Source organism: Canis lupus, chromosome 32, assembly GCF_048164855.1.
Source record: "Canis lupus baileyi chromosome 32, mCanLup2.hap1, whole genome shotgun sequence".
NCBI lineage: Eukaryota > Metazoa > Chordata > Mammalia > Carnivora > Canidae > Canis > Canis lupus.
Window position 1 is genome coordinate 15436491 of NC_132869.1, and position 27546 is coordinate 15464036.

The 27546-nt window shown below is 41.3% G+C and overlaps 1 long non-coding RNA gene across 13 annotated transcripts in view; it reads left to right on the forward strand.

The window, feature by feature from the left end:
* LOC140622624 (uncharacterized) overlaps positions 1–27546 on the forward strand; it is a 177262-nt gene that overhangs the window by 22211 nt on the left and 127505 nt on the right. Inside the window, exon 1 of one of the 13 annotated variants that reach the window (XR_012022324.1) lies at positions 16689–16822. The exons of the other annotated variants lie outside the window; for them this stretch is intronic. This is a non-coding gene — a long non-coding RNA (uncharacterized lncRNA). Of the gene's footprint in view, positions 1–16688; positions 16823–27546 lie in introns of those variants that run through there. 13 annotated transcript variants of the gene reach the window in all.

Below are 27546 nucleotides of genomic sequence, written 5' to 3' on the forward strand. Positions count from 1 at the left end.
TCACTCTAAATGTGTGTGTGTTTTTCCATAGTATTACTCTATTAGGATGAAGCAGAGGTTATTGGGGAATATTACAAGGTGAACAACAGTGTAGTTTCAACAAAAGCAAAAGCCTGCCTCCTCTGGAATAGGTCCTGCTAGTGTACCCCTGCGTCATCCAGGGCTGAGTGAGGAGCTACTGTTTATAGAGTGGAAGTAGGCAAGAGTCAAACTAAAGCCTGACTTGAATGCTTCTGTTGTACCAAGTCCAATGACCCTGGGGTAGGCAGCTTCTAAGCTGGTTTCCAGTGAGACCCAAGTCCTGGCATTCAGGCCCTTGGGTTTTCCCCTCCCCTTGAGTGTGGGCTGGGCTAGGTGATTCGCTTCTAACTGATAGAATGATGATCTATGAGCAAGGGTTATGGCGTGGCACATTTGAGATAAGGTTACAAAAAGACTTTGGCCTCCCTCTTGCTCCCCTTTTTAGTTATCTTGCTTGCTCACTCACTCTTAGGGAAGCTAGCTGCCCTGTTGTGAGCTGCCCTATGGAGAGGCTCACATAGCAAGTAAACAAGGGAGGAGGCTTCCAGTCAACAGTTGGTGAGAGTTGAGGCCCTCAGTCCAACAGCACTCAAGGAACCGAATCTTGCCAACACCCAAATGAGTGAGCCTGGAAGAGGTTATCTTCCTCTTGTGACTGCGGCCTGTGAGGGACCCTGAGTCAGGGGACCCAGCTAAGCCACACCTGGGTTCCTGACCCACAGAAACCATGAGATAAAAGTGTGCATTTTTAAAGAACTGCTAAATATTGGGGTGATTTCTTACACGGCAATAGATAATGAATGCAGACACACATGTTCACTTTCGCTGAAGCGTAGTTGTTAGAGGGCTGTGGTAGTGTTCTATCCTGCGTCCCCACCTTAGTATTTTTTAGAATTAAGCTTCTGCCTGGTACAAGAATATTCTTTGCCACAGGTGTGAATTAATCTTTGGACAGCTTTACTGCCTCACATTTAGCACTCATGAGATTCTGATAGTCAACAACCTTCACAGCATCAGCCATGGCCTTGTATCGCTGGAGTTCTGAGGTGATAAAATGTTTACAGACAAGCATCTGAAGCACATTGAGAATAATGATTTTTTCCCCCAAAGCTTCCAACATTAATAGGTTACCTTCACCATCAAGCATGGCCTACTTATTTTGCAATGCACAGTAAGACTTGGAGCACATATAAATGCTATGGAAGACCCCTTGAATTTCCACATGGTTTTGGGCATTTTAGCGCACTTGCCGTCCCCTGCCATTTGAGATCTACACACTAGGATACTCAGAAGCAATCTATCCCATGCTTTTCCCTCTGCTCAGTTATGTGAAGTGCTCAGTTAGGCAGGGATTATGCCTGGTGGGACACTCAGCCTTGTGCCTAGGGCTATCTATAGTAGTGTGTACACCCAGAGATTGTTTCTGATGTTAGTGCTACGGAAATATACAAGCTGCCCCCAGAACTTGTTAATTGCTTGAAAGGATTGGGAATTATGTAACAAAAGAGCTGCCAAAGATGTGGCTTTTGAGTATATCTGCTAAACAAACATGAGACATCCTGCAAAGGGATAGTAGAAATAGCAAAGACTTGGGAATTGGATGGATCTGAGCTCAAATTTTGGCATTATTGCTTACTAGCGTGTGACTGGAGGCATGTCACTTATTCTCTGGAGCTTCAGTTTCATTATCTATAAAGTGGGTAATAATATATGATTTGAAAGATTATAATTTGTTTAATAAGGTAAAACAAACTGCTATATATATATATTTTATATATATATTATATATATATATTTTTGAGTATATATATATATATATATATATATATATATATATATACAAAAAGAATAATTCTTTTTGTTACCTACTGATGTCCTCCTATGAGTCTCTTAGGGTCTAGCATGGTACCTATCAGACAGACAATACAGAACTCTGGTTCTTCAGTTGCTGATAAAGCAAAGGGGTGAGGGTCATTGCTTGCAGGGAAGTGCTTCACCGATACAAATATCATAGCTTTGCTTTGGGTGGGGTTGCTCAGATACTGTGTTTCTGTGAATTAAGAGTTTACAGAAGTTAGAAAATCCTTATCAAAGGATCTTCCTCCTTTTTGAGAGAGTGAGCAGTGTACCTTGATTTCTTTTTCCAATTAGCAATGAAAAATAATCTTCCCTGCCTTTTAAAGTCTTTTTATTTTGAAATAATTTCAAATATACAGGCAAGTTGTGACCCACAGAACAGAAAGTTGCACGAAGGACTCCTGTATGTAGTTCATCCAGATTCACCTGGTGTTAGTATTTTACCACACTGGCTTTCTCTCTCTCTCATTCTACCTACCTATATAAAATGATTATTTTTTCTGAACCATTTGATAGTAAGCTGCAGACATATGCGCCTTTACCTCTAAATATTTCAGCGCAGATTTCCTAATTCTGTTACATAACTCAGCACAATGATTAGAAAATTTAACATTGCAGAAATACTGTGATCTAATACACATCCCATATTCAAACTTCCAACTGTCCTCATAGTGTCTTTTATGGCTATTATTTTCTCTGGCCCAGGATTTAACACAGGATCAAACATTGCATTTCGTTGTCAGGTCTTTTTAGTCCTTTAATCTGGGATAGTCCTTCAGCCTTTGTCTTTATGACACTGACATTTTTTAAGAGTACAGGCCACAACTTTCTAGAATGTCCTTCAATTTGGATTTGTCTGATGTTTCTTCATAATTAGATTCAGTTATATATTTTTGGCAGGAATATTATAGAAATGCATCACATCAGGAGGCACTTGATGTCAGATTGTCTCATTACTGGTGATATTAACATTGATCACTTGGTAAGATGGTGTCTCTCAGGTTTTTCTGCTGTGAAGTTACTATTTTCCTCTTTGTAATTAATGAATAATTTTAGGGAGATACTTCTCTGCCATTTTTTGAGCATTTACTAAGTACCAGGCTGTTTTAGTACTATGCATACTGTACCTCATTTAATTCTCACAACAAAATATGAAGATGTTTATTTCTGTAGTCTCACTTCTTCCTCTTTCATTTTACAGATGAGAAAACTAAGGGTCGTCTAAGGTCATACAACATGGCTGTCTGTGACTCCAAAGTCTATACTTGTTTGTATATGTAATGTGTTCCAGGACTAGTCAAGCATCCAGAACTCTTTTTGTCCAGAGCCCATTGTTCACCTTAGGTCAGCTTGTGTCTTTAGTAGAAACTAAAGAGATTGCCTTCATGTTTCATAACTAAGATGAGAAGGATTGAAGGAACACAAGCTCTTTGCTCTAGCCATTTAGATAAGAATAGACTGGGTTGGTCAGCCGACTCAGGTCTGTCCATACATATTTATAGTGTACAACACTCTATGGTTTGCAAGATGAAACTGACTCTTTGTGCTATACTGTGAGGGTGTGCATATGCCCTGGTCATTCACCATGATTAGAAGACTTAACAAGTCACTACTCAAGTGGCAATACCAAGGGGAGGTATTGCTTGTCATGTTATGATACTTTTTTTTAAAGGGGAGATCCATGACAACAGACTTCGGAAAAACAAAAGTTATGAGGGATTACATAAAGAAAAAATGATCAGTTCTCCTATGTGTGTGCACCTATCAACAAAGAGTCAAAATATTTGAGGCAAAGACTGATAGAACTGCAAGGAAAAATAGATAAATCCACTATTACAGTTGGAGACTTCAGTGCCTCTCTATCAGAAATGGACAGATCAGGGGATCCCTGGATGGCTCAGCGGTTTAGCGCCTGCCTTTGGCCCAGGGCCTGTTCCTGGAGTCCCGGGATGGAGTCCCATGTCGGACTTCTGGCATGGAGCCTGCTTCTCCCTTTGCCTGTGTCTCTGCCTCTCTCTCTCTCTCTCTCTGTCTATCATGAATAAATAAATAAAATCTTAAAAAAAAAAAAAAGAAATGGACAGATCTAGCAGGCAGGAATCACTAAAGACATAGCTGAACTCAGTAGTACCCAAAATCAACTGGATCTAATTGACATCTGTCAAATACTTCATTCAGTGACAGCAGAATACACACTCTTCTCAAGTTCACCTGGAACATCCACCAAAGTGGACCACATTCTGGGCCATAAAACACACCTTAACAGATTTAAATGAGTAGAAGTCATACAACGTCTGCTATCAGACACAATGGCATTAAACTAGAAATCAACAGCAGAAAGATCTCAGGGAAATCCTCAAAGATTAAACAACTTCTAAAGCACTTCTAAAGAACACATGAGTCAGAGAAGAAATCCCAAGAGAAATTAAAAGCATGTTTTGAACTAAATAAAATGAAAACACAACTTATAAAAATTTGTGGGATTCAGTGAAAGCAGTACTGAGAGAAAAATTTATAGCATTGAATGCATATATTAGAACAGAAGAAAGATCTGAAGTTAATTATCTATGCTTTCATCTTAAGAAACTAGGAAAAAGAAGAATAAATTAAATCCCAAGTAAGAAGAAGAAAGGAAATAATAAAAATTAGAGAAGAAATCTAGGAAATTGAAGATAGGAAATCAATAGAGAAAATAATCAAAACCAAAAAGTGGTTCCTTGAAAAGGTCAATAAAATTGATAAGCCTATAACTAGGCTAATTAAGAAAAAAGAGAGAGGGCACAAATTACTAATGTCAGAAGTGAGAGGGGACATCATTACAAATTCCATGGATATTAAAAGGATAATACAGGTATATTATGAACAACTTCATGCCCACAAATTTGATAATATAGATGAAACAGACCATTTCCTTGAAAGACACCCTCTGCTAAAACTTACACAAAAAATAGACAATCCCCAAAGGCCTATATCTATAAAGACATTGAATCAATGATTAATACATTTCTAAAATAGAAAGTAGTGGGCCCAGATAGGTTCACTGGTGAATTCTACCAAACATTTAAGGACAAAATTACAACCAGTTCTCTATAATCTCTATATCTCTTACAAGCATAGGAAATATTTCCTAAATTACTCTGAGGCCAGCATTATCCTAAAACCCAAACCAGACAAAGACATTATGAAAAAAGAAAACTATAGACCAGTATGTGTTATGAATATAGATGCAAAATTCCTGAACAAAATATCAAAAAGCCAAATTAAACGGTATATAAAAAGAATTACATACCACAACCAGTTGGGATTTATCCCAGGTATGCAAGTCTTGTTCAGTTTGAAAATCAATTAATGTAATGTAATTAATTACATTAATTGAAGAAAAATCACATAATCACATAAATAGGTGAAGAAAAAGTATTTGACAAAATTTGACACTCATTCATGATAAGAACTCTTTGTATATGAGGAATAGAGGAGAATTTCCTCAACTTGATAAAAAGTATCTGCAAAAACCTATGATTAACATCATACTTAATAGGAAGATACTCAAAACTTTCCCTCTAAATTAGGAACAAAGCAAGGATGTCCCCTCTCATCACTCCTTTTCAATGTTGTATTGGGAGTCCTAGCTAATTCACTGAGACCCCCCCCCCAAATATATTGTTGAAAAGGAAGAAATAAAACTGTCTTTGTTTGAATATGATATGATTGTTTATATAGAAAATCTGGAAGAGTTGACAAGTGTAAGTTCCTGGCTGGTATTTTTTTTGTTTTGTTTTGTTTTTAATGTAATGCAAGTGCCTGACTTAAGCTTTTTTTTTTTTTTTTTCAAGATTTTTAATTTATTTGTTAGAGACAGAGAGAGAGAGAGACAGAGAGAGAGGCAGAGACATAGGCAGAAAGAGAAGCAGGCTCCATGCAGGGAACCCAATGCGGGACTTGATCCTGGGACTCCAGGATCACGCCCTGAGCTGAAGGTAGATGTTCAACAGCTGAGCCACCAGGCATCCCAACTGACTTAAGCTCTTGATTGTAAAGGCAACCATTTCAAAGACACCTGGCTACTTTGAATAAATGCGTTGCCAGCCACAGGACCAAATAAAGAGTCAAGCTACCGCACACTCCCCACTCCAGTTTCATTTTGTTTTAGAGACTGCTGCTTGGCTTAGATTACTCACCATTTGACTTTCTGTTTTTCCCTTCTTGTGCATTGATTCCTACTCCTTTGTTAAATTCACCAAGAAAGAATAAGTCATAAAACTATAGGCCTTCACTCTCCACCCCAATAAAAGCAGAACCCTAGGTCCACACTCTCTTTCTCTACCCATGACGTTACTGCATGGCCCCAGGTGTGCTGTGTACTCTCTAGGTGTTGTGAGTTAAAACCTTGTCATTCAACATTTCCTGATAGTTACTGCTGAGGGTGTCTTGCAATCATAATAAAAGCAACATAGAAATGCCTGGGTGGCTTAGTGGTTGAGCATCTGCCTTCAGCTCAGAGTATGAACCCTGGATCTGGGATCGAGTCCCACATTGGGCTCCTTCGGGAGAGCCTGCTTCTCCCTCTGCCTGTGTCTCTGCCTCTCTCTGTGTCTCTATGAATAAATAAGTAAAATCTTTAAAAAAGGTGTATCACTCTGGTGGGGGATGTTGATAATGGGGACATCTCTTGCATGTGTGGGGACAGGGGGTATATGGAACTCTCTATACCTGTCATTCAATTTTTCTGTGAACCTAAAACTGCTCTTAAAAAATAGTCTGTTAAAAAAAGTGGATCCTGATACAGTCAAGTGTCTTTATTTTCCTTAATGACTACAATAAATTTTTCAGGATGTCTCACCAATTAATGACAATGTATATACTTAGATTTTGTTGAATTCAGTGATTATTTGAGGAAGGAGACAGATGGGAAGGGAAAGGAATAGAGAAAGTTGAGGAGGTGAAATTATAAAGAGAGAGAGAGTGTATAGGTCTGGAATGTGTGTGTATGTCTATTAGGAAAAAAGGCCCAACCGGAAAAACCAAAATGCTTCTTTCAGCCTTTTCTGACAGCAACATTTTGCATTTTGAACTGTGGGCATACAAGGAAATGGCTTGCCCTTTGATTCTCGCCCCAGGGCAGCCTGGACTGTGGAAGGATGCACTGCCTCTGAGAGTAGAAGGTTCTTCTTCTTCTTCTTTTTTTTTTTTTTTTAAGATTTTATTTATTTATTCATGAGACACACACACACACACACACACACACACACACACACACACACACAGAGGGCAGAGACACAGGCAGAGGGAGAAGCAGGCTCCATGCAGGGAGCCCGATGTGGGACTGGATCCTAGGTCTCCAGGATCACACCCTGGGTTGAAGGCGGCGCTAAACCGCTTAGCCACCCAGGCTCCCCAGAAGTTTCTTCTTGATCCCATAAACTGCCTGTTAAGGCCCAAGCCCAGCCCCGAGGTCTGCTCCTTGCCATTGTTTTCAGTTTTCGGGCTCAACCACTGGAACCACCTGCAACCAACTTCAAAAGGTAGCCGGGTAGGGGAGGGGCACCTGGGTGGCTCAGTGGTTGAACAACTGCCTTTGGCTCAGGTCGTGATTCCAGGATCCTGGGATTGAGTCCTGCATCAGGCTCCCTGCATGGAGCCTGCTTCTCCTTTTGCCTTTGTCTCTGCCTGTCTCTCTCTGTGTCTCCCATGAATAAACGAATAAAATCTTAAAAAAAAAAAAAAAAAAGAGGTAGCTTGGGGTCAGGATGGCAGTGGAGCTTAACCCTCAGCCATCCATGTGATGGCCTATGAAAATGACAGGTGAAGACGTTGAGGAAAACCACTTTCTGCTGGAAGGCACACATTTAGTCAGTAAAAAAGGGATGAGAAGAAATAGGAAAAGATTCTCTAGATATCCAATGGCAGTTATCCTTGTGGAAGGAAGCGGCCGGGGCTGTGGGGGAACATGGAGGCCGCACAGTCTGAGGGTGCTTGAGTTGTGTGAGGAGACCGAGTGACAGGACTGTCCCCAGAGATGGCCGCCTCGTCAGTACCAGCAGAGTCATGCGGTAAGAGGGATCAGTCAAGGAATTGGACTGGATGCCTTGAGAAAAGTCTCTTCTAATGTGAATCTCTCAGGGAAGATGAAAGTGGAGGGGAAGGAAGCCGAAGCCAGAGAAAGGTAGGAGAGAGAGGAAGAGGGAAACAGAAAAAGAAAAACAGTGAGAACCTGGTGACAAAGTAGAAGGCTTTACACTTTCAAAACCAGTCTCCTTAAAGTTCTTGACTGAGCTATTATTTTAAATTAAAGAATAGGATCAGGTCATTCACCCACTTAAGGGATCATTAAGTGTTGATAGAAACATTTATGCATAAATAAGTGGTTAAATTAAAAAATAGGTAACAGGAATAATTGAGAATGTTGCTGATAAGTTTGGATTTGTGTCTTACTAATGATTTATCAAAGTATTTGTCACACTGAAGTTTTCAGAGATGGAGTAAAATATACCAGCCTGTGTGTCTTCACGACACTAATTGGGGGGTCTGAGCTTGTTAACATGCTTCCCATGTCCCTACCTGTCCTAATTTGTTCAGGCTGCCGTAACAGAATACCATAGACTGCGTGGCCATAAATTGGGTAGGAAGTCTAAGATCAAGGCACTGGCAGATTTGGTGTCTGGTGAGGCCTAATTCCTGTTTTGGAGATGCTATAACCTCACAATGCAGAAGGGGCAAGAAATCCCTCTGGAGTCTTTTTTGTAAGGGTGGAGCTCTCATGACCTGATTGCCTCCCAAAGGTCCCACTTCCAAATACCATCTCATTGGGGATTACATTTCACTGTGTGAATTTTGGAGGGAGACACACACATGCAGTCCATAGCATCACCTCCCGAGTGTGCCCCGATTATCTTAGGGTCTGATGACTATGAAAGAATGATAAATTGTAAATTACTAGGCTCACGTGAGGAATGTATTATTGCTCTAATCCTATTTTATAGCATCAATAGCAGGGATATATAAAATCATTTCTGTTTTTCACAAGAAAAAAGTGATGTTTAGTGACATAGGCGGTTCACCCAATGCCACTTGAGAGGTAAAAACAGGCAGTTATCTTGAGGTAACCAGGTGGTCCTGTCTTCCATTCTTAGCTCTGCTCTTTAAGCTCAGTTCAGCGATTTATTTTATGGCTGGATCTCTGTATTGTCTGAGTCCTTTGAGGACGATGTTGAAAAATACCAGTGTTGAGCCTGGGCCCAGACCAATTCAGCTAGAACTTGAGATGGGAGCCCAGCATCAGTTTTTATTAAAATCTCCTCAGGTGGTTCTAATGAATGAAGGTGGCGAACCTCTGATGTAAGCTGTCTTGACTGATTGGATGTCAGAGACAACCAAGTAACATTTATGGGAGCTATGGGGCTGGTGTGGGGCTCCCCTCCTTCTGTGATGCTAACTGGCCCTAGCCAGCACTGTTCCTCTGACCCCTACATGGATCATCTACGGAGGTTAGCAGTTTGATAGAGAACCAGGCAACCCAAAGGGTATGTCCCTAGTGACAGGAAACCTAAGAGGGGAGTTGAACCAGTAATGGGGCTTCTTGTGGCCAAGAACTGGTCCTGCTGCTTGGATAGGGGTACCTGGTGAAAAGATAGGACTGCTGGGGAGGCAGAGCTACAGAGGGAGGTTGGTAAGGTGAAGGATGTGGAAAGCAGTGTGAAGTGGGTGAGCAGGAATGTCCTGGTGGGTAGAGGTGGGGAGATGGATGGGGCTCAGGCCTCGGGTATTGGTGGCCTGGACACAGTGGTCAAAATTGTGCCACGGCAGAGTCAGCTATATAGAACTCAAGGTTAGTCCATCAGGTGAAGAGTGGAACTCAACACTGGGGCAGAAGAGCCACAGCACTGGGGTCCCAGAACGAAGATGCAAACACAGAGATGAACCTACAGGCTGGGAGCAGTGGGGGCCTCTGCACTGCCCTCCCACCCATCTAAGCTGCATGAGGAAGACCCTCCCTGCCTGCCCATTTAGCCTGCTTCTAACCATATAATTAGTGGGCCCCGGGGCAGAATGAAAATGTGAAGCTCCTTGTTCAAAAATCAGGGAAGAGTGATGTTCAAAGTACCAAAACAGAAAGCTTTTTCTTTTCTCTGATGGTCTCTCCCACAATTTGTCATAGTGATTTATTTTTTATTTTTGAAATATTTTGTGATGATTTTATTTGCTATTTACCATCTTTTTAAGTTGAGTCAAATTGAAATTTGAGATTATTAGCACAGATTTTACTCTTCAACTTCATATTACACAATGCCAGTTTTATTTATTTATTTTTTAAAATTTAAATTCAATTTGCCAATATATTAATATAACACCCAGTGCTCATCAGGTTATGGGCCCTCCTTAATGCCCATCACCCAGTTGCAAGGCCAGATTGATTGATTGATTGATTTTAAAGATTTTATTTATTTATTCATGAGAGACACACGGAGGCAGAGACACAGGCAGAGAGAGAAGAAGGCTCCCTGTGGGGAACCCAATCTGGAATTTGATCCCAGGATCCCGGATCATGCTCTGAGCTGAAGGCAGATGCTCAATCTTTGAGGCACCCAAGCATCCCGTGATGCCAGTTTTAAATGCAAATATAAGAGCATTCAACTCCTATGTAGAACCACCAAAGTTACACAATTTGTATTTCATGCAAAATACATGCATATGTATTTTGTTCTGACCAGAACAGTGGAAACACTACACTAAACTAACTCAACTGTTTTCATTCACTTTGTGATATGTACACATTTTACCAACACACTCGACCTCTTTCTTGCTAAGTTGTAAGGAAGGAGTAAGAAGAAGAGAACTGTGGGTTGTACTATCTTTTCCTTTTTCTTTTATGTCATCATTTTCAGTGGGAGTGATTGGAAGTTACTGGTAACTTCCAAGGAACACAAGTAACACAAGTAAGAAAGGGTATGACAGGGTTCCTTGGTCATTCCACTTTCTTAGGAAGACCATTGGCTTCTTCTCTGCTTCTCTGTTCAAAGCAAATTCTGGTTTGAATGAAAATTATGGCTTCTGGGGGCTATCAGTGCCCCCCCCAAACTCTGTTGTAGACATAATATGTACCTTGTAGTCACTTGGAGTCTCACTGATGCATCATGGGTCCATGCAAATTCCACGTTCATGGGGCATCAAGAATGCTCTATGCTGACAGAGTGGCAAGGAAATGACAGACTATGTAGATCACGCACATTACCTCTGCACACGTGCATGCTCCACTGTCCCATGGGGCTTCACTTAAAAAAAACAGTTCAAAGATGAGGATTTCTAGGCAAGAGCAGCAGAACATTAAACCAAGCACAAGATCCTCCTGTGGGCAGGACCCTGAGTGACTGCTCAGGATGTATGTCCATGAAGCTGGCCCTGCTGAAAAGGACAAGCTGCCCCTGGCAGAAGTGCTCACAAGAGCGGGGAACAGAGGTTGTTTTTTGTAACCCAACATGATTTCCTTCTGGTTTTATTTTAATTTGGATTTTTAAAATCAAGTTGCTCATTTTTATTTAGAAATGTTATCACTTCTGTAATTAACCTCACATTACAAGCCAAATCAGCTCCTGCCTAGATTAATTTGAGCAGGGAAATACAGAGCTGGGTGAGGAGCAGGATTAGCAGCTGGGGAAGTCAGAAATCCCTGAAAAGCTGTCAATCAGGCTTGTTGGATGGAGCAGAGGGAAAAGCTAAATGCCTAGTTACCACATCTGAGAAGGCATTGTGAGAATGGACCAGCACTGGACTGGGTGACCCAGCTGGGTGGAGAGGGTAAGGAGGAAAGAAGTCGAAACAGACCCTGGGGGGTTTCAGCAGAGACGACGGGGTAGCTGTCCTGGCTGGTGGCCTAGGGAGCCTCGGGAGGGTCCAGGCAGGTATCCAGGACTGTGCATGACAGAGTCTGACCTCATTACTGGCAGTAGGTTTAAAGGATAAGATGCTAGTTTCTGGGGAACAAGCAAGGCTGATTCCAGCTCCCAGAGGACCTAGAGGCAAGGAAGGTGAGGACTCAGGAGTCCTGGGAACAATATGGACAATGGTATGTAAGGCAAGTTTTACTGTAAGAAGCAAGGCAAGAAGAAGTCCTGGCACTGGATCTGGCTATAAGGTTAGGGCAAGGACACCCCCAGGCTCCTCAGATGTGAGTCCCTGAGCCCCAGTGGTCCTTCCATTTCTCTGACTTCAGGGTCAGCCTTATAGCCCGAGGAAGGGCAAAGTGGTCCCAACTGGGAGTTTGAAAACTTTCAGGACTGGGGAGGCAGGAGAGTTGTTACCTGCATGTATTTTATCAGCTAAAAAGCATTGGTTTGCTCCCTGATTTATATTTTGTATATTGGATCAAACAACACTTTAACCACTGTTCCCCAAAAAGAACGTGGTTTGCAAATGATCCCGAAACCATACATCCATGTTAGTCTGTTAAGCAATTCTGGGCACTTGGAATTCACCTAATTGTGTGCTAGTCTTTTCCAATCAGGAGTCCTAGTGCTTTAAGCATTACACACATGATACACAAACACGTAGATAAAAATTCACAAGGCAAATCGTTTGAAATTGACAAGCTGCAAATCAGTCAATCCATCTATGGATGGGAATCAGTGAGCTACTATTAAATATTCGGTAATTTCCAAACTGTAGCCTGTGGCCAATGCTTAATGTGCTCAATCAAACGGCACACTTCTTTATCTGGCTGAGTATGGATAATGTGACCTGTCACACTTCCAGAGGCTCTGGCATAGGCTGGGGTGCTGTGATTCCCCATCACTGGAGGCCAGGGTCACTTCAGGATTCACCACAGTTCTGGAAGGCTCCAAGCTACAGAAAATTGTGCTTCCTCTGAGCCAGGAATCCAAGGGTATCTTGTCACCGGGCACATGGCTGATGTGTGTGAGGGTGTGGGGCTGTATAAGTAGGGAGCCTCCACTTCCAAAAACGAGTCCATCGTTTTCTGACTATAGTTAGTGACTGCAGTGCATCTTAATTATTAACATATTGTCCCTTGGCTTCCAAATCACGACTCCTGCATCTGTTTCTTGCCTCCTCCTTTCCATAATCCATGAGTTGTGCACATCTTTGGGAAACCCAAATAACATCTCTAGCATAGGGAGAGGGAAAGGCAGGTGGTTTGAATTCTTTGGCATTTCCCTGAAGTGGACTGTAGATCTGATCCAGTGACTTAGTTCCCCATATATAATTAACTGGGAGCCCGTTCCCAGCTCCTACTGAGCTGCCTGATTTACATTGTGAAGCTAGCAGGTGCAGGGCTGGTCTGTCAGCCAATCAGAATTTCCGAGGACAGACAACACAAGGTCACGAATGAAGATTGTGTCTTGACAGGTCTTGAAGGGAAGTGAAAATAACCAGGCTTTGATCTGCACCTATGGTCACTGTGGACTCAGAAAGATGTCATTTTTAGATATTTCCTGTGTTTTCCTTTAGAGTCACAATACGTCAGGCTCAGCTAAATGAAGAACTAAATTAAAACTGTCATTTCAGTTCATAAATAACAGATGTCTAATGCATTTAATTATTTATAGTCTTGAATCTTTCAAAAATGAAAATGACTATACACATTTTTAATGCAGTTCCTGGTAATTTGCCGCCTGACTGATAAGATTTGCCAACAATCCTGGCTTGCAAACATGAAAAATAAAACTGAGACTGTCTCGTTTATTTCACGAGACTGTTTCTGTACTCTCTTGTGGCTTTAACAAAATCTAAATTAAAGTGAAATCTAATCAAAACAAAATGATGTTCATATACTCATTAATAATTGGGTTTTCTAAAAAAAAACTAATAAAAATAAAATAAAATAAAATAATCGGGTTTTCTGAGATCATGTAGTAGGGACCTGGGTGCCAGAGACTTTTGCACGGCTTGGACAATCAATGCTTTATCCTTCTCCAAACTGTCTCCTTGCCAGGAGGTTGTGACTTCCCTGATCAAATCTTAATAGAGAAAACTTACACATGGGCCCCGAGCATGCCTCCCAGATCATATTTGCAAGCTTGGCGAAAACCGAAGTATGGTTAATAAAGGCTAATGTGACTTCAGTGACACCAGGAGGGGCCCTTCTTCCCTCCTTTCATTTGGGTGAAAAATCTTGCGGTTTCTGTTAAGACTCCAAAATGACTTAAAATGATGACTTAAAATGGCCTGGTATGTCTGGTACTGAGAGTAATTTTTATTCAGGGGAGAGAGGAAACAATGAAAGCGTCTCAATTATTTGAGGATAACTTTCTTGGTGGGTAAAGATAAAAACATTTGCTTTTAGTCTAGTGGTATAATGAGAAGTGAATTATTTGGGGGTCACAAAAACCTAAGTTTGAATCTCAGTTATAATAGTTAGAAGCTGGTGTACTTGAGTAAAGTTATTTACAATCCCTAGATGGTAATTTCTTTTTTCCTTCATTTCTTTGTTTCAAAAATGGACATCATAATATCTGCCTCCCAGGGATGTTGTAAACAGTAAATGAGTATATGTCAAACACCTGTACTTAGTAGGTATACTATAAACATTAGGGATGTTTGTGTCTGGCTGGAAGAAGAGCAACAGGCTTCTAATGAGTGAAAATATTTATATTAGAAGTCCCCTAAGGTTTATTTCAGCTAAGAGTACCTGTATCAACTGCTGCCCAATACTGCTATTTTACTCATGCAAAACCCCTCATTGACTTCCCAGTTCTGCTCAGTACTTCCCTTTGTGATTTCCCTGGGTCACTTTATAAGTCATTCTTGCTCAAACATGTGCTTTGGAGCAAGACTGCAAGTTTCCCCTGCAGAGAAAGACTAATTTGTCCCTAGCTTATCTATGGTCATGTGTAACCCCAGCATGGTACACACTGGTACATCTCAGAATTCCTGGCAGGCACCCCAGAGGTGGTGGCCAAAGCCTGTGTCTCACTTCCAAATGCTGGCAGGGACTACATGGAGCTCCCAGAGTATGGGGACTGTGCTGGAATGGGGAGATCATGTCTGCTTAAAATGGGGCAATGGCTTGTCTTTAGCTCAAGATGATTTTTGCCATGCCTGAATGTGGGCCCAATATTGCCAGGTCTTTAGATTTCTCAAAAGAAGACAGATAAAAAGGTATTTACATGAAAGCTTCCAAATTTTAATGGTGGCAAGCTACTCACATTAAACAAAACAAAATAAAACCTGTGAAGATCAATGCTGTGCCATCTAAACAAAGCAGGCCTGTGGCTTTCCAGTCTGACCTATGGGCTTACAGTATTTCATTGGCCAGACTCCTGGGTGCCATTTATCTCTCTGAGGTCTTAGACCTCCTGGGAGCAGCTACAATTTCTCCTTTAGTAGCTATAAAGATTTCTTTCTTTCTTTCATGGGGTTCATGACATTTTGATATAGCCATTTGGTTGCTGTAGTGATATTCATATCTATTTGTGACCATAAAAAAATAGCTATTGAACTTAAAAAAGTGAAATGATATCTTTAACCCTCAGTCCATCCCTGACTTTCAAGCCTCCACCCTCCTCCTGTCCCTGAATCTCACCCCAAGACTCCCCATAGGGAAGAGGAGCTTAGAGAGGAGAGAAGAATGTTTATAGTGTACAAATCTTGGTGAAAAAGGCTTGCATTTTAATGTTGTAAATTTTGGCTCTTTTGAGATGACCCAGTGTTAAAACAATATCTTACTTAAGATCTTGAAGAAATGGGTGTTTTAGTCCCAATTCCTCACGGCAGAGGTTGTTCCTCAAAGACTGGGATATTGTAGATTTATGGTCTCTTTTCACAAAGCTTGGGACAGATAGATTTCAGAATTCAGAATTGGTTTGAATTTTGGAAATATAATATATAATGGAATACTTTCAGTCTCATTTGGGAAAGCACCTAATAATATCAAAACACCAATATTTCTGTAGCAAAATATGAATATTCACACTAAGTAAGATAAACAAAGACTATAAATAGTTCCATGTTAGGTCAGATTTTGATGCCAAATGAATTGCAGAAAAGATTCTGGTTTTGGAAATCAGATTTGTGGATGAGGGACTATAAACCTCTACAGGAATCTTAGTGGTCATGTTGCTGTCTGGTGGCAATTTCCTTAGCATGGCCTCAATGGAAAATGCCATTTTGATCTTCTTTATACTAATCTATGCTTCCTTATCTTACTGAATCCAGAGTTACATAAAGCTATTTTAATTATTTTATTTTCTAAATCCCTACAGTGAATATATATTTGTAATTGGAAAATATTAACAATTTCATTTGAAACTGTAAAGCTGGGGCAGTAGCCTGTCCATAGCCATTGTGTGTGTGTGTGTGTGTGTGTGTGTGTCCTGCTGAAAACAACTTCAGTTTTGCTTTTTCAGTGCTATAGCATGAAGCCCTGTTGTGGTTCCTTCATTAGGAAGAAGTGGAGGGAGATCCTTCCTTGCTCACCAACCTCTCATCCCCTCTTCATCCCTTGACCCTCACAGGAGTTAACAGGCCTCTGTGTTTCTACACTCTTAATAAGGTAATGGCAGAACACTTTGGTTTCTGGGGGGATGAAGAGGCTCCCCTGGGAGAAGAGGAGTAAGGCCTATAAAGATGGATGGATGGGTGGATGCTGAGTTCATGCTGGCAATCACTTCGGAGGTAGTAGGATCTTAGAGGATGACTGCGTGGGCTCCCAATGGGTTGATAACTGATTGTGGTGGCGTTTAAAGCCCAGATTGCTTCTTGTGGAGGAAATAGAGCTGGCCTCTGCTTGAGCAAAGCTGCAAGGACCCCGGTGTCTGAAGAAGGCTCGACAGCACCACCAAGAGGCAGACAAGGGCAAGGGCAGAGAAGGCAGCCAGAACAGATGCGGGGGGTCCTTCTTGGCCCAGAGGAAAATGGAAGGGGCTTGCTTTCTGAGCTATGTAAGTTCCTGGGGGCCTTAAACCAACCAAAGGAGAATGAGGAGCTCTGAAAGGTAATGCTGGACTTGGACTAACCTTGAGAAAAACAAATGTGACATTCCCCGTACCTGAATACTGAGGCACTGTCTATAATTATTACCATGAAAAAATAGGTTTATGATATAGAAAATAATCCTACCAGTTTGAAGAATTTGAGTATCTCTTGTTTTATTCTATAGTATTGTGTGACCTATGTAATAGTGTTATCAAACAGGGAAAAGAATGAATGGACAGAATTCTGACATGATGGGGAGATATTTGATATCTGTAGGAGGGTTGGCAGAGAGATGACAGAGAAGGAAAAAGCCGTAGAAACTAGGGATTGGAGGGAATCCCTCTATAGGTTTACCAGGGGTCAAACAGCTTCTAGACAAAATCATAGTTAATCAGTGGTTTCCAGCCTAGGATCTTTTGACCTTGAGATCGATGCTATTGTGCTGGGACTCTATGAACATTTTTTTTTTTTAAATCTCTGAAAGTCAGACAGAAATTATGCATTGCTCTCTGAAAGGGCTGTATGGGCTGGCAAGAACACATGCTTCTTTGCTTTTGCTTAGGATTCTATTGCTTGAGTGTGGGAATGGTGAATATGCAAACTGATCAGAAGCTATGTATGCTTCTACGGCATATGAATAATTAATAGAAAAGCGGGGGAAACAAAGTCATTCATGAACCAGCAGGTGTAGTTTGTTTGATGATCAAAAATATCGCCAAAATACAGTATCGGGTAGGGGTATTTATAAGAGAAATCTTTAGGATAAGATCAGGAAAAGATCAGGAATGTGGACACAGTTCTGTCTTCTGTTCTCTGAGACCATGTAGCCAGTCATTGCCTGTGTCTTGCTGTTCCACTAAATGCCACCTGTCCCCATGGGCTATGCTGATGGGTGGCAGCTGACTGCCTCCCAGTAGATCTGTTGTTTAAATAATGAAATCAAGAAGGAGACTTTTGTTTTTAGAAGAGTGGAAGATTACAATTTTCCTTGTTGATGAACATTTAATCATACAAATTTTCATTTTTTTTTTTTTAAGATTTTATACATGTATTCATGAGAGACACAGAGAGAGGCAGAGACAGAGGCAGAGGGAGAAGCAGGCTCCCTGCAGGGAGCCCAATGTGAGACTCAGGGTCATGCTCTGAGCTGAAGGCAGATACTCAACCGCTGAGCCACCCAGGCATCCAAGTGAACTTGGACCAATTCTTTTGCAGCTTTGTTGACATAGGATTCTTTGGGTCTCTTGCCTTTTTTTTCATCACCATTTTCTTTTACCATTTACTTCATTATCCTGCTGTCTGTACTCTGCTTCTCTTTCCTCTGTGTACAATTTCTGTGGCTTCTGCTGCTGTGCCTCCCAGTCCTCCCTTCCAGCCCTGGCCTGTCGATATTTCTCCTTTATATGGTTCGATCACTTCAGACCTCCTATTATTTTATAGGTACTATGCTGGCTCATATATGAAGTTCCCTGCAAAGACTAGTCACTAAGTAAACGTTTACCTCTTTCTACCATTCTTACTGACTTCTCATGCAGAATAAATCTTATTTCACCCTTTCTGTGTGAAGCCATGTTATTAGGGCACAGAAAAATCTCATAGCTACTCATAGTGGTGGGGCTATGTGGGGAAGAATATGCACACATGCTCTTACATATCTGTCCCAGCATTCCTAAAGGTGCCTGGTCATGGGGGAGTGTGCAGCAGAATACAGTTGGGATTCTGCTCACAGTCGAACACTCCTACAGGGCCTGTGGTGTCTCCCTATGGACCCCTTGGTCTGGTGCACTTAGGGGAGGACTCTCACATGCTGGTAATCCTGAAGTTAGAGAGTGGAAAGGGAAACACTTCCTCCAAGCCCAGGTTTGCACTAAAACCTGTAGCATCCTTAGACAGCCGTTTAATTGGGTTGTTCAATTGTGATTCTCACTTGGTTGACAGAGCAAGCCTCTTCATTCATGCCTGAACCTGATTATAGAAGGTGTAGGGTTTGTTAGTGGCTACCTCCAGCACACACTGTGAGGCTAGGGATAGTCTGGCCCAACATGCTCCAATGCTCCCAAATTGAACATTAAAGTTCATGTCCCCCAGACACAAAAGGGCTGTATTAGTTTCTTAGGACTTCCATTCTCATTTCCATAGACTAAATAGCTTAAAACAGTGGAAATGTGTTCTCTCACAGTTGAGGAGGGCATCACAGTTGAGAAAGGCAGAAGTCAGAAATCCAATTGTTGCAGGGCTGATTCCTTCTGGAGGTTCTGAGGAAGAAACAACCCAGCTTTCTTCCTTCACACAACTAAGAGGCTAGCTTAGGTCCTTTGCTTGTATGTCTTGAAGACCACTAAAAGGATACAAGTCATTATCCCCAATTTCTTTGTTCTTGCCCTACCCCACCCTACCCTTCCCTAGGACTCAGGTAGAAGAGCCTGACAATGGACAGGCCTCAGCCTTCTTTAGAGATTGGAGCAGTGGGAGGGTAAGGCCACACAAATAGGTTAAAATAATAGCCTCTTACATAATAGGATACATGTTACTAGGTAGGAGATCAGAAAATTGCTTTTGGCCAAAAGGGCGGGGGGGGGGGGGGGGGGAGGGGAGCGGGGATCACAACCATAGTCTCAGCCCACATCTACCTGGCCAAATCTCCAAGTGGTGGAGAACAGAAAACCTCTGCTTTCCAGGGTATCAGAGAGGCTACACATTTTAGTACTGGTGCAGTTTGCTGTAGCTCCTGGGCCACCTGCTGTCTTTAATGCTGAGAGGAGAAAACAATCATTTGTGGTTGTATTTGTAGATCAGTGGTTTACAGTGGGGGTGGGGAGTTCGCATCCCCACCTCCAAGCCCACCCCCAGGTGCTTATGGCATGTCCAGAGACATTTTTGGCTGTCACAACTGAAAGAGGGCGTGTGCTACTGGCATTTAGTGGGTAGAGGCCAGCAATGCTGCTAAACATCCTCTAATACACAGGATTGCCTCACGGCTAGGAATTATTTGGCCCCAAATATCAGTAGTGCTGAGGTTGAGACACTTTACTATAGACTTAACTGGTCATTTCTTGCCACCACGAGCCTCATTCTCTTACCCCATCTCAGCTGCATTCTGCCCTTGACTTGTGCTAATCTCCAGGGAACGATTTCTAGGGAAAAAAATAGGCTATTTCTGGAAGAGGAGATGGGAGCTTGAAATTAAGAAATTCTGATGGAGGGTTGGAGAGAAAGGGAGGTCAGAGCTGTTTAATTTCCCTGCCATCAAGCATAAGCAATAGTGTTCAAAGAACGAGGAGGGACAAATGGCACATATGCCAAGCGGAACGCCACGCACAAATAAAATGCAGTTTGAGCCAAAAAGCAGGGAATTGAACAGGCTGTGAACCAACGGCGTCCGTTTTCAGATGAAAAGAGGATAGTGGGTCCCATCAGCCCCCAAAGCATATTGACTCGGCAAACAGATTTCACGTTGACATTTCCCGGGAATGACAAAGGCAGTAAAATACCAAGAAAACAATCTGATTCCAGTGGTAGTGGACCTGCTTCAATGATGCTTTCGAACCAGTGCTGGATTTCACAAGGCAGCGCTGGGGCGACGCTGCCCTTTCCAAACTTGCGTGGCAATATTTTCCATCATTTTGACATTTCATTTAAAATGAAATATAGGAGATATTAAAAATTCATGTTCATGACAGGTATTATTTGTTTGACTTTGAAATATACAGTGAACACGCTGTTAATGAACAGTGAGGGAAGTGTCAGGATTGTGTGCGCGTGCATATTCATGCACCGCTTCCGACTTCAGAGGCAAACAATTGCAGAATCAAAGAGGGCTGACCTTTTATGGTTCTAAAATCCATGAGCGTGTGGTTATGAATAATTGAATACAGAATAATAAAAATGACCCTTTTTGGGGGTAGTTCAGGTGAAAGCAAAATGCCACGACTTTATCCTAGAAACACGAGCCTCAATTATTTCTGAATTTGCATGAATTACATGAATATCTCACTTGAAACGTTACTGGGATGCAATCACATTAATTCATCCAACTGCCAGCATGCCATCTGTGCTTCTCCGTAATCTTTCCTCCACCCTGAGGACTGTGTGGTCCATGGCCTTGGAGGGGAGAGGCTCCCTCCCTCTGAATCCTCTGGTCTCCTCCCATTTAGATTTGATGAGGAAATTCCTAGGCTGGGAGACACATTTTCTGTGCTGCTGTGGATGAAGGGGAGGAAGGGGACTGTTGTGTGTTAATCACTGTTGGCCTGAGAGGAGGAAGTGGTGTCAGGCCTGCTGCTCTGAGGGAGGGGGAGGAAAAGAGCAGGAAGGAGGACCTGGCTCCTCACAGGACAAGAGCCCAGGGAGGGAGTAGCCTTCTTTTTTCTTTTATTCAGAAACATAATCAAATTTATTTTTTTGCTGAAAACAGTGAGGTGTAGAAGTGCCTCATTCTGGAGTTTTCTTTCATGTAAAATTCTGTGAACACATTCCAATCTTCTCACTGTTTTCCTTTATAAATTAAATAAGAGTTTCATTTCTTCATAGATCCTTTCAGCAGGCCTGCCATCTGCTGGGCACAGGGGGGAGACGGGCGCACGGACCTTAGAGACGTCTAGTGGGGCAGGACGGTCAGACGCTAGGAATTGTGAAAGAGAAGCAATGCTGATGGGGGAGGGTGAGTTACTGCAGATGTGCCTGATGGGTATTGGTGCGGGTGGGGCAGGCCCTGATCGGCTTGGTCTGGAAGTCCTGAGAAGCTTCCCTGGAGAACCTTGAGGAAGAGAGGGAGATAGCCTGCTTGGGCAAACAACAGGTGGGAAGGCTCTGACCAGGACAAGAGATGCCTTCCTAAGATGAGAAGATGATCTCCCACCTGCCACAGGGTGACCAGAGCAGGGAAACACCAAGAGAAATCAGCTCTCAGGGATGAAGCATGGTGGGATTCAGGAGGCCTGGAATCTAGTGCTGATTCTGCCATTTATTAAGGTTCAGAGAGGTTGTGATATTTATCAAAGATCGCCCAGTCTGTTTACTCATTTGTAATTTCTCTGTGTGGGGAGTAGAGTGGGGTGGGGAAGTATGAGGCGTTTGGGGTCTGATTTAGTGATCTGAAATTCCGTTTTTGAATAATCATTAGTCTTTTATGTTTGCATATATATGTAGAGGATACTGTAAATCAGTATTTGTGCTTTTACCTCTTTAAGACTTTTTTTTTTTTTTTTTAAAGATTATACATATCCCATTGGACTATGGCACTAGAATATAAACTCTAAGAGAAAAGGAACCTTGTTTTTCTTGTTCACCACTGCCTAGGAGAATTCCTATCACACAGTGGTTATCTAAAAAATGAGGCTGAATGAATAAACAAATGTTAGTAAAAATTTACAGTGTCTGTTAACATAATGTGAAAGGCCAAATTGGCCACAATCATAGGGACGCAGACCAGGCCCTTAGGTTAGGTGAGAGAGCCAGGGGGAATCTATGGGCTATAGTGTCAATAAGTTTTATTTTTTTAAAGATTTTGTTTATTTACTCATGAGAGACACACACACAGAGAGGCAGAGACATAGGCAGAGGGAGAAGCAGACTCTCTGTGCAGAGCCTGATGCAGGACTCCATCCCACGACCCCAGGATCATGACCTGAACCAAAGGCAGATGGTCAACCACTGAGCCAGCCCATGTCATAAGTATTGATCCCAGCGAAGTTTTTACTTTTTATCCAGATTCTTTTGCATCAAATATATTCATCTTTTATGTCAGCAAGTTTAACATACCTTAATTTTCAACAAAACATAGACTTTCCTGAGTGGGCTCTAAGTGGGAGATGATAAAAGGAGCAAAAACCAAGAAGGTGGGTAGGACATCAGTCACAATCAGAACCGATCCTACCATGGCTTGTCATTGAAGGGCAGTCCGATTTCTGTTCTTCTCCTCCCTCATTTTCTCTGCGTCAGACCCTATGTTTAGTCAGATTCTTTACACACTTTCATCTCCCCTCCTGTTTCTGACATACGATTGTTTTCTGTCAACCCAGTAAGGCTTTAAGATATGTTTGATTTTAATTTCATTCATTGCTTTTTCTTTCTGTAGAGAAAATAGTCATCTAGAAGGAAAGACATTTAGTGGTTTTGTTTACTTTTCTGAAATATGTGATATTGTAAATTGTACTTTTACAACAGAGTTATTTTTAGCCATTTGGTTTTTTTTTTTAGTTTGTTGCCTCCAATATGTTAATGGTTCTGATTTCAAAATGACAATTTTCTAATTTTTTTCAAAGTAAATAAGTAAAATTCTCAGTAAAAAACCAGAAACACTAAGTAAATTTAATGGTACAGCTCCATACATGGTCATTTATATTTTTATATTTTCAGGTAAGTGGACTGGAAATGTTCTGTTCAGACATTAAAGATTGGGGTGTCGCTTTTGTTTTTTGTTTTCTTCATTCTGTGAACTAGCTAATTATAAAGGAAATAGTGTAAAAACTCATCTTCATTAGTAACCAATTTATCAATAAATCACATCCCTCACTGTTGTTGAAAAAAAAAAAACAACTGACTTGATGTAATAATATCTTTGTTCTATAGCACTTAACCCTTTCAAGGGTGTTGGTGTTAAGATCTTAAAAAAGAAAATCTGCCCACCCTCTGTAATAGGGGAGATTTTCTTCATTCTGTAGATTGGAAAGATGACACCAGTGAGAGGATGTCCCTAGGGTCACAGAGTGGATCAGTCCCAGCTCACTCAAAGCAGGAAGATTCAAGGTAGGTTTAATGCAGAGATTACCCACAAAGGTTTGCACTGGTGTAGGGAAACATGTTAAGAGGTAAGGCAGATTCTAGAACTGTAAGCAGTGAGGCTATTACTCCTTCTAGGTCTGAATGCATGAAGTGATTAGCAGAACCCTGAGATAGGGAGGGATGTGTGGAGAGGCCACTTGAAAAGAGCTGAGACCTTTGTGGAGGGGTACAGCCACCCCACTGTGACACCACAGGTGGAAAGCCAGGGGAACAAATGGTTCTGTTTCCCTCTCCTCCATCCCACTGATTTGTTGCCAGAGCTCCCTCTCCAGAAATCCCAGCTGGAAGCCAGGGGCAAGGTAGTCCATACAACCTCCTGGCACCAGGTAGGTTAGGAGAGAGTGGAGAGTGATCTGGGAAGCAAAGGTGTCTGCCAAACCCATCAGTCTCAGGTAGCGTTGGGACTGGAGGTCACGTCTCCAGATACCCCACCTGTTATGTGTCCACATGCTATGCTTTCCTCGGGAGGGGAGAAAGCATAGCATGGCACCTCATGGCACCTGGCCTCAAACTATCTGCGAGCCCTCTGTGGTTTCATCACTATAAATTTGGGATTTCTGGTGAGAAAGCAAAACTTTGGGTGGATATATCATTTATCCACTTATATCCTTAACATGGACTATTGAAAATTGGCTGTATATCTTTTTTTAAAAAAATTATTTATTTATTTATTTATTTACTTACTTACTTAATTAATTAATTCATTTGTTTGAGAGAGAGAATAGGTGGAGAAGCAGAGGGAGAGGAAAAGATGCTTTGCACTGAGCACAGAGCCAGACTTGGGTCTTGATCCCATGACCCTGAGATCATGACCTGAGCCAAAATCGCCTTGGATACTCAACTGACTGAGCCACCCAGGCACCCCAGAAGTTGGCTGCATATCTGATATCTGTTTCTCCTGACCATATAATATAAAAATTTGTTTCCTTTCCCCAACTGCAAGTTGATTTTTGATACGGAACAACTGATTATGTACTCTAGCTGCACACATCAGCATGTTGATTATGTGAAATCTCATAAGGAATTATAGTCAATGCCAATCATTGTGTAAGTGAAGGTCAGATTTTACATCTTCTATTGGTGTCATCAGCATTTTTAGGATAAATCTTTGAAGCACACAAATTAATATTGGGATACATGTCAGCACGGAAGGCATCTGTGAGAAATTAAATACCTGTGGCCTACGGAAGAGAGAGTATAGGAGAGAAAGAGAAAAAACAAACAAACAAACAAACATGAGAGTCCCCATGCACAGAATTGTTGGTTTAAACTACAAGGAGACTATGATCAGTCAGCTTTTTAAAAAGTGCTAAATAGGGCTCAGATATTAAAGTTAGTCAGAAATACTGCTTCCAAATTTTAAATTTTTAGTGAGTGAGCAGCTGCGGAGAAAGACTTGTGTGCACTTGTGTACACAGGCCACACAGGTTGCTGGAGCTTCATTTAAAATTATACTTGGGGGTGTGTTTGTAGAGGGAATGTATTCCTCTGGGTTAAGACAGACCTGGATTCAAATCCTGGCTTCACCACTTACTAGCTGATTTTTCTGAGCCTCAGTTTCTTCCCATGTAAAATCGACACAATAATAATACTATTTACCTCCCAAGAGTTTTATCATTTAGATAAAACTGATGTCTTTTGCTAGAATAATGCGGTATAACAAATAAGCACAAAATCTCAGTGGCCTAGAGTATTTATTGCTCATGTGTCTGGAGGTCACAGAGATGTTCCTGAGGCAGTTCCATTGATTTTTGACTGGGCTCAATCACTTGTCTGGGTGTTGACTGGCTAATGGCTAATCTTGTATGGCCTCATCTGGGTTGACTGGGGTGACTAGCTGTGCCCCACGTGTTCTTCATCTGCCCCACGGCTAGCTTTAGCATGATCTCATGGTGATGACAGAGGCAAGAACAGTAGGCAGAAACACAGAAGCACTTTTCAAGCCTCTGTTTGCTTTATGGTGGCTAACACTTTGTTGGGCAAGGTAAATCACAAGATGGAGACCTAAGGCAGAATGGGAGGACACTACAAAGCTACTTTGCAAAGAATGTGAAGAGAGAACTGGGGCCATTAATACAACCAATCTACTGCAGGACAATGAGGTTAAAATGAGATGCTACTTGCAAGTACTTAGCACATGGCCATCATTTAATAAATGGTAGCAGTTATTATTACTCCCTATTTACATCACATCTAGTGTCTAAGGTTTTATTTTTGTATCTGGTTTGTGTGTGCTACTTCATGAACTGATAGAAATTCTTGCTTTGAAATAGAATGAAGAGATTTGGGTTCAAACTCTGACTATGAACCTTACTCTTAATACAACCTTACTGTGTGATGAGGTGGAGTGGAGTGTTTGCTGGGACCCAGACAAACCCTGGTTAAAGACTTTGACCACTTTAGGCTATTTGATCTTGCGTATTAACTTCTTCTTCAGTCTCCTTAGTTGCCAAAGGGAGATAATTGTACTTATTTTTGTGAAGATTAAATAAGAAAAATATGTCTTATATCTTTCTCAATATTTGTCACTAAGCTACTGTTCAATACATAGTAGCCATTGTTATTTATAACCATAGTAATCTTGTTTACAGAAAAATTAGGAAAGCAGTGGCCAAAATTCTATATATAGATGATAACTATTAACATTTGGATCGTTGGGGCACCTGGTGGCTCAGTGGTTGAGCGTCTGCCTTTGGCTCAGGTCATGATCCTGGAATCCTGGGATGGAGTCCTGAATCTGGTTACCTGCGGGGAGTCTGCTTCTCCCTCTGCCTATATCTCTGCCTCTCTCTGTGTCTCTTATGAATAAATAAATAAAACTTTAAAAATAAAAAACATTTGGATTGTTCAACCATAATGTTCTATGCATGTATTTCCACAATTAGACTTAGATTACTTATACTATTCTATACACCATTTTCTTTCCTTAATATAACATGATGTCTTTCCAACATGAACACACACAGATCTGGTGCAGTTATTTTAATAGATATGTCTATCCACCAGGGAGATATAGTCTCATTTATCTATCCAATACCCTATTGTTGAATCTTTAGATTGTTTCCAATTTTTCATCATATTAATAACAATGCAATGAATATCTTTTTACACCTTACATCAACTTTAGGTTACATTTTTTTGTTAAATTTTTGGAAGTAAAATTGCCATGTTAAAAGGTATTCACTTAAAAATGTTTTTATTGTTAAGTATGACAAACATATAGAAAAGTGTACACAATCTAAGTGGACAGCTTAGCTAAGTGGATATCATAAACATTCATGTAATCACCAGCCAGCTCAAAAAACAGAACAGTGCCAGCCCACAGAGGCCTTCCTCTGGTGTCCCCCTTAATCATCAACCTTGCCTACTCCCAAAGATAACTGCTATCCAGACTTTTAATATTAGATTTGCCTGTTTTTAAATTTTATATAAATGGATCCATGGTATGTATTCTTTGTCTCTGTGTTTTAAAAATCAATATTGTGGGGGCGCCTAAGTGGCTCAGTCAGTTAATTGTATGCATTCAGCTCAGGTCATGATCCCAGCATCCTGAGATTGAGCTCTTCATGGGCTCCCTGTTCAGCAGGGAGCTTGCTTTTCCCTCTCCCTCTGCCTGCTTCTCGTCTTCTTCCTTGCTCATGCTCTCTGTCTTTCTCTCTCAAATAAATAAATAAAATCTTAAAAAAAAAAAATCAGTATTGTTTTTGAGATTCAACCATATTGTTTACATAGAAATAGTTCACTTTTTTCATTTTTGTATTTTATTTCATTGTATAAATATATACTTAATTTTATTGCTGTTGGACAAATTGGGTCATTATCATTTGGACTCAAGAATAATGAAAAAAAAAAAAAGAATAATGTTGCTATTATTGTTAAATGTGTGTGCTTTCTTGATGTGTGTGTGCACATTTCTGTTGGGTATACACCTAGGAGTGGACTTGCTGGCTTAGAAGGAAC